The sequence below is a fragment of the Pseudophryne corroboree genome, chromosome 5 (assembly GCF_028390025.1).
Source record: "Pseudophryne corroboree isolate aPseCor3 chromosome 5, aPseCor3.hap2, whole genome shotgun sequence".
NCBI lineage: Eukaryota > Metazoa > Chordata > Amphibia > Anura > Myobatrachidae > Pseudophryne > Pseudophryne corroboree.
Window position 1 is genome coordinate 438216699 of NC_086448.1, and position 8943 is coordinate 438225641.

Consider the following 8943-nt stretch of genomic DNA (forward strand, 5'->3'; position numbering starts at 1 on the left):
GAGAAGGAGCGGAGAAGAGCTCCTGAAGAGTGAAGAAAGAAGACGGCGACGGAAATCCCGGAGGGCGGCGGTAGTTGCAAAAGAGCTGAGACACGCCGCCGCCCGCCGGTGAAGTACAAGGAGCCGACCCCCGTCGGTGAAGACCTCGGAAGCCCTGGGACAGTGGTGTGCAACGCGAAAGAGCTTGCACAGGCCACCGCTGCCCAGGTGAAGTCTCCTGGAAGCCCGGAGGTGGTGGGAGCCATCCCACCTCCGGCGAAGACAACGCAGTGGGCGTGGCCGGACCAGGCTTGGTCCAGCCATGGCCCTTTGGACGGGAGCAAAGAAGAAGAAGGGCCAGTCGTCTGGCGGAAGCCGAGTATATAGCTGGTGAGCATAAAGGTGTTTCGTGTGTGTTCGTGGTGTATGTTGCCCCTCCCCCACTTCCCCTTTGGGCGTTTTCGTTCAGGGTCGCCCCTGGTGCTTCGCAACTCTACGGGGGCACCCAGTCTGAGGCCACAAGTGCCAATGATGACCCTTCACTGAGCCCAGTGTAGGCCACCCCTGCGTAGTGTGTCCCCCATTCGTTTCAGGTCACCCCAGGAAGTTCTTCTGTGTCTGGACATGTGCCAGTATCGTCTGAGCTACCTCGACGGACTGAAGGTGGAGGACGGGAGGCGTGAGGTACGAAGGCCTGGTAAGTGAGCACGCCGAACTTTGTTCCCCAGGGCCCCAACCCCGTGCCTCTTACAGTAACACCAGTGCCGGAACAGAAGAAAGAAGTGCAAGCCACCTCTACTGTTCACAGGGACAGTCCCCCCCTCCTCTGTTACGTAAATGCAGTGCAGAGAAGGTGGGAGACAACCTGTGGATGAGAGAGCCGCTCTGAGGATTAGAAGATGTATATGTTAAATGCCATCGGTAAATCACAGCATTGAACAAGGAGCAGCTCACGTAAACCAGACGCCGGGTCGGGTTGCAATTCCGCGGCCCCGGAAACAGTGTACGTCCGGTGTTGCCGATGACGTACGTTTCACACAGGCTTGTTCACATCGGAGTTAGATGGCTACATACATCAGAGCCGTATAAATAGCAGCAATGGGCGTAACCTTTAATTACAATCACCGCTTATAACTTTCAGCAGGGAGGGAAACGAGAGTTTAAATGCCCAAAAATATATTTTTTGTATTCAAAATAGAGTGCATGAGCTCTAAATGACTGAGCTTTCTGATGACAAGAGTATACAATTAATTCCCTTTGATATCTAAAATAACCAGACGGAATAGACATAATGTTTCAATTAAAAACTATTAGAATAGTTTCATAGTGCAATCTACAACCTGCCATCAATAAAATCATATCTGTATATAGGATCATTAGATTCATACGAGATGGACAGAGTATAAAGTTAGAATCCCTGTCCTACATATGTGGCCCATCATTGTTTTATTCATCAGGTTACCTATATGGATTATGTAAATTTACAATTATTCTTGTTTTGTCAGAACATTAAGACAATTTTTATTAATGCGGTATGGTATGTTCATAATATTCATACTACTGCACCTTAAGAAAAAATGACAATGCTTGTCTATCTCATCTATTGAAAATATGTGTTGCTGTATAAACTAGTTAGTGAAAAATTATTATAGGGGATCAGTAACCAAGTTGGAATGTAGGAGTTAGTCGAATAAACATATTTCTGATCATAAAGGGCACTATTCACAGTACATGAGTTGAAACAGACAGATCGCTAATCTTAGGACAGTTGAGTTGAGTAATACTGGGGAATCATAAGGGTACTCTCGGGGAATCTGGAAGAGCTCCCTTGGTATGTATCACAAATTACCCATGTAAATTCCATACCTTGGGCACATATATTTTTCCCATCAGCCAAGATGTTTATCCCTAATTATAAACGTCATTAGCATGGCATGAATTGAGACAGAAAGGCCAGTATCTTAAGGGTGAATGGACTGAGTAACAGTGGAGAGTCAAAGGAGCCGGATATAGAATCGATACATCCGTATCTATCTGCACTGATACCTTAATTTTGTACATTTGTATTGTTTTGTAACATTTCATATAGTATAAACAAATTGTGTGTCCCGTGCTTTGCACTTGTATACTTCTTGCTTTAACTCTTAAATCTGCGGAGATAATCTATCGAGTGTACAGAAGTTATCTATGCCCATGTCCTAATGTTAAGGATGGTCACTCTGTATAGTGCATTTACATTTATGTTTTTATTGCACCATATGGGAATCACTCATATATATCTCCTGGTGATACCATATAGACATCACTCATATATAAGTCCTGGTATGACAGAAAAACGGCCGATAATTATCATAACAATCTTCAGCACAGGTTGTCCACGAGGCACACACATAGATATGTATGTCCTGGTGGTTATACAAGTATTATAGCGGTTTAGCTTTATATTGAGCAGGGATACTTCATACATACATCCTGGAATAATAGATAAGAGGGCAGATAGTTATCATATCACTGTTCAGCACAGGTTGTCCACAAGATACATATGTACATGTCCAGGTGATTATACAAGCATTATGCTTGCTCGGAAGTAAGTGGTGACACAGATAGTAAAACAAGATCCCATTCGGAGAGGAATACACTAAATTGGCAAGAAAACACTATAGTTAATGTTTTAGTTCAAGCCACACGGGGCCATGGTCTCAAGCTTGAATATGCACTTACTCTCCAGCTTTTGTAATTCTCTCTCTGAGTCACCGCCTCTTATGCCCATCCTCAGTTTCTCTAGACAGAAGAACTTCAGTTCATTTGGAGATTTAGAGTGTTGATGAAAAAAATGCCTAGCAACTGTTGTAATCTGTCTAAATCTGGCCATATCAGTTTCAGCATTTCAAATATTCCCCATATGCTCCATGATGCTTACTTTTACCATTCTTGTAGTCATACCTACATATAGCATTTTACAGGGACATTGAATGCAGTAAATAACATTTGATGATTGGCAATTTGTAAATTCACCCATTTCTACCTTATTGCAATATCTGTCTTGGATCATAGGATTTGTGTCCACATGTTCACATACTCTACATTTCCTGCATGGGTAAGTGCCCTTCATTCCCATCTTCTGTCTAGATGTTCGAGTGAAATTACTTTTTACCAATTTATCCCTGAGATTGGGTGATCTCTTCCAACGCATTGATACTGATGAATCTAGATTAGTGGCAAGGTCTGGATCATTAAGGAGTGTTGGCCAGTGTTTATTGATAATATGCTTAATCTCACGCCACTCCTGGCAAAAGTTACCCACAAATCGTAGTTTGGGTTTACCTCCATCCTTCAATTGTTTATTTCTCTTGCTTTCTTGGAAAATGAGGGATTGTCTGTCCGTATGGAGGAGTGCTTTTCTTGCTTTTTTAATGCATCTCATACTGTACCCTCTCTCCTTCAGTCTAATGGTCAGTTCTTTGCTCTTGATTTTATGTGACTCATCTTCGGTACAGTTTCTCCTTAGTCTTAGGAATTCCCCTCTGGGTATATTTTGTACCGTTGCCGGAAAGTGGGAGCTAGTATTTAGAAGCAAGCTGTTAGTTGCTGTTTTTTTCCTATATAGCTTGGTTGCCAGCATATCATTGGTGTCCCTATAGATCTTTAAATCTAGAAAGGGAATCTCATCTTTTCTGATCTCATGCATCAGTCTCAGGTTCAGATTGTTATCATTGAGCTTTTTGACAAAGTCTTCCAGATGTTTCTCTTCTCCTTCCCAGATGATAACTATATCATCTATGTAGCGCATCCATGAGATTATGTTCTTTGTGAAATCCTCATTCTCCTCACAGAAGACCTTTACACGTTCCCACCATCCAAGATATAAATTATATATCTAAATTTATATACAAGTAAATTGTTTAAAAAATCATACAATGTGATTTCCTGGTTTTTTTTCAGATTCTGTCACTCACAGTTGCAGTGTACCTATGATGGAAATTACAGACCTCTCTCATCTTTTTAAGTGGGTCAACTTGCACAATCGGTGGCTGTCCAAATACTTTTTCGCCCCACTGTATATGTAGCCTTGGAATATGTTACCTCTCCCAGGAAATGTTCAGTAGTATCTTTATACCACTTTGTATCCAATATCCTGTCTGTCTGTAGGACTATACAGTGAGTAAGCTGTCGCTCACTAGATATCACTGTTATGACTTATTATAGTTCATTACTTGTGGTATAGGTAATACTATTCTGCAGAATAGAGTGATTATTTAATATACTTAAATGTCTCCTTTGACTCTAGGTCCTTTATCCTTATTAGCAAATACTGCAGCTTCCAATGAGCACCATTATGGTAAGTATGGGTACCTCTCTTTATCATTTCAGAGATAGTACTGTACTGAGAGGTGCTGGCTCTGAAGGCATGTCTTCAGAGGCGGCGGCATTGCTATGGCAACTGCTGCTCTAGCTCTCGATGGCGGCTCCTGTTGCAGCTGATTTTTTGGCCAGTCCCTTGTCTCCGCTCCTTCCTTCGCCAGCTTCTTCACCTTGGCGCTCCTTCTTGTAGTAGCCATGGAGAGAATGTCCAGTCCTCTATGTGCCTCACACCAGCAGCAGCCACTTCCTCTCTCCTACAGTCCGCTCAATGTTCACAGCTCAGCTCTTTCCATCGGTGCAGAAGAGAGAGAGAGCAGCCTTTGTGGCTGCACACTATGGACTCCTTCTCCTGCCCTGGGCTGGCATTACCTTTCCAGTTCTTGCCGCCACAGTGAGTTACAGCTCAGACCTTGTAAGTCTGCGCGCTGAAGTCTAATTGACATATATATATATAGGTACACATGTGAACCAACACGGTAATAAAAATCACATAACACTTTTAAAGCTAAAAACATATATATTAAAAACACATACTAGCCAGCGTGTCAGACATAAGTATATAAGGAAATTTGAACCATCATAGGTAATACATTGCATATGTCCTTATGACCCCTTATGTGGTCTATTTGTATGGGTTCAAAAATAGAGTCCTGCACTTTGCTAGTGCTTGATATAGGGCTACAGTTCAATCACGTGACCAATGTTAGTGTCCAAAGCGTGGATAACCGGTCCTGCGGTATTTGTCAGGGTGAAATCCTCTTCAGCGTTGATCCTGATGGATGACAGCGGAAACAGCGCAGTAAATGGGAGTCCCTTTAACCGTCATTGCTTGGACCGTGCACAATGGAAATCCACGTGTTGTAATACCAGATGGAAGTTGGAAGCACACTTGTTGCCCACTGACCATAGGGGTGGATACAAATACAAATGTGGTTCACATGTGTGCCTATATACATGTCAATTAGGGGCAGATTTATTAAGCTTGGTGAAGTGATAAAGTGGAAGGTGATAAAGGACCAGCCAATCAGATCCTAACTGCCATGTCACAGGCTGGGTTTGAAAAATGACAGTTAGGAGCTGACTGGCTGGGGCTTTATCACCTTCTGCTTTATCACTTCACCGAGCTTAATAAATCTGCCCCTTAGACTTCAGCGCTGTTTTTCCTTTGTTGTTTCCCTTATTTGTGGAGAGTGACTATCTCCTTTTACAGCTGCTTAGGAAACCAGCTCTGGTAGCACCTGTTATATCATATTTCTTAGTTGTTCTATCAATTTTACACGATTTCTACATGGAGCACCCGGTCGGCATAGGTAAATGCTTTATCCTGCTTGCAAGATATCAAGCAGGATATCCTATAGGTCTGTGTGGGCTGAATTGCAGAGCCGTACCCAGAGATAATTGGCGCCCCCTTCCATTTTTCCATTAGGTACATAAAGCACATGCCTCGTGGGAATATATATATATATATATGTTCGTATATATATATATATATATATCCAGCGATTCCTAGCATGCAGCGGCACTCAGGGACAAACTCATGGATAATTCAAAACAGGCAGTGTTTAATCCATGTCAAAACAAAACAGTTCCATCCGGATGGAACTGTTTTGTTTTGACATGGATTAAACACTGCCTGTTTTGAATTATCCATGAGTTTGTCCCTGAGTGCCGCTGCATGCTAGGAATCGCTGGATGTGTTATTGTTTCCAGAAGGCACCGGGGCTCTATTCCCAAGGAAGGGTGAGTGCCTATCCGATATTGCATATATATATATATATATATATATATATATATATATATATATATAAAATACACACACATGTATAGAACACTGCAAGAAGATGGATCTGGACACAGATACTCTTTATACCAAATTCATGCACTTAACTTGAGAACTCATTATTCAGTTACATTACCTTTTATTATATAACACATTTCAATATATTGCCATACCCAGGATTCAAACCTATAACCTGTTCAATTATAATCAAACACCTTACTCATTGAGCTATTTGATCCTACATTAAAACTATGAACACTATATAAAGCTACTGGTACTTTGAAAAAAAAAAAATCAGCATTGCAATTGAGCAGATCTATGTAGTGGGCAGCCACACATCCAATCCCTTGCAACCACACATTATATAGCTCTGCTCAGCCTCAATGCTGATAATTTTTTCACAAAGTACAAGGTAAGTTTCAAATAGTTAGAATTATTTAGCTTAGAATTATCTGCATGTCTATGCAAGGGCAGATAGCTCAATGAATAGATTGTCTGACTGCAATGCCACGGGCAATGGGTTTGAATCCCTTGTATGTCAGCATCTTGAAATGTAATAAAGGACAGTGTAACTGAATAACAAAGAAAACTCAAGTTGAGTTCATGAATGTTCCTATATACAATTATCATTTGAGCCATAGTTGAATTATTGTTAATGGAAGATATTTTCCTCTCTACCATGCCCTATGTATTTAGTAATAAATTAAAAAGCAAAGATCTTGTTATAGTTTAAAACAATATTTTGGGTGTTTGGTATCTAATATGTTGAGAAGAGTTGACTTTATCCAGCTTAACTTAAATGTAAATGTACTGTGCATATCATGGTTTTTGAAGATCTGTACCTGAGTTTAACATAAATCTATATTTTATCTTATGGCATAATAATTGGGCTCTATTTAATAAGCCTTGGGTGGAGATAAAGTGAACGGAGATAAAGTACCAGCCAATCAGCTCCCAACTGTGATTTTTCAAACCCAGCCTGTGACATGGCAGTTAGGAGCTGATTGGCTGGTACTTTTTATCTGTCCACTTTATCTCCATCCAAGGCTTAGTAAATAAACCCTGTTTGCTGCTGTAAAATTCACAAATTGCATGTTACAAGACTGTAGCTGTTGATTATCCTTAAAATACTTTACCTACTTTTTAGTTAGAAGGGTTAAGTAACACTGATACAGATTGAAGGGGACATGTACTAAGCAGTGATAAAAGTGGAGAAGTGAGCCAGTGGAGAAGTTGTCCATGACACCAATCAGCATTAACCTAACATTTCTAATTTGCATACTAAACAATTGTACTGCGCAGCTGATTGGTTGCCATAGGAAATTTCTCCACTGGCTCACTTCTCCACTTTTATCACTGTTTAGTACATGTCCCCCTGAGTCTCCCATATCTGAAATGCTTGGGACCACAAGTGTCTACTATCCACCGAAGTCCACCTACTGCCCCATCCTATGTTATCATTGGTGGCTCCTGGCTCCTGACAGTGAATCGCAAATGAGGCAATGATGACGCAACATTGTCTAGAGGAGTCAGGAGAAGATAGAAGGGAGAGGATAAAAGATGGCCTTTCTGTGATAAACTCTGGGTGATGCACAGTGAGGTAGGGAGCAGAATATGGGATGTGGATGGGGAGAACATTATGGGATGTGGAGGGGTAGGGGAGCACAATATGGCATGTAGAGATAGAAAGGGAGCACAGTGTGAAATGTGGAAGAGGAAAGGTAGCAGAATGTGGGATGTGGAGAGGGAAGGGGAGCACAATAATAAACATACAGGGAGATGGGCACACTATACTAACCACAGACAGGGCTGTATGGCAGAGAGTAAATTAATACATTAATTAAACTAATTAACATACAGACAGGGCTAAGGGGGCAGGGGGAGTGGCACAATAGAAAAACAGGTGGACAGATGTGTAGAGCACAATAAGGAAAATATGGGTGTTGTGGTGAGAAGCTCAGTAAAGAAAAAAACGAGTGAAGACACATTGTAGAACATATACTGTAGGTACAGGCATAGAAGAGAACATATTGGGGGAGGCACAATGCAAATTATATAGCAGAAAGGCACATAAAGGGGCACATGGGGGCTTTTGGTTGGCATACTGTACAAGAGCATGAAGGGGCTCTGATACATATAAAGGGACATGAGGGCACTCTGGCATACAAAGTGTGGTATTGGCCACTGTCTGAGAAACCTGAATTAAAAAGGTATTAACCTTAATTGCTGTCTTGAAGTTTTTTTCCTGTAAAGTGCACAAACTGCTGCATTTATTGGTAGTCTGAAAATCAGCCCACAAATTTCAGTTAAAACTCCCAAAAATGTGGCTTTCATATGTTAGATTAATAGAAATGACAAAATCCTGGAGCCTGTTAGCTGTGATAAAAATCTCTCTACAAAATACATATACTGTATATTTGATCTTCTGAGAACTTCGGGAAGTGGAGGAGAAGAAGAGCACTCACTATAGAAACAGTATTTTCAACACTATGGGCCTGATTCATGTTTGAAAGTAAAGTGAAAAAGCAAGCAACTTGGCAAAACCATGTGCACTGCAAGGGGGGCAGATGTAACATGTGCTGATAGAGTTACATTTGGGTGGGGTGTGTTCAAACTGTATATATGTATACATGCACACACAAACATTAAATAGAATGCATACACACAAATGCACACATACAGATACATAATGTATATACACAAACATACACTCACACATAGAACATGTGCCTACATGCATATACACACATAGAATATATACAGTAGATAATATACACACATACACACACATAGAATACATACATATACACACATACACACAA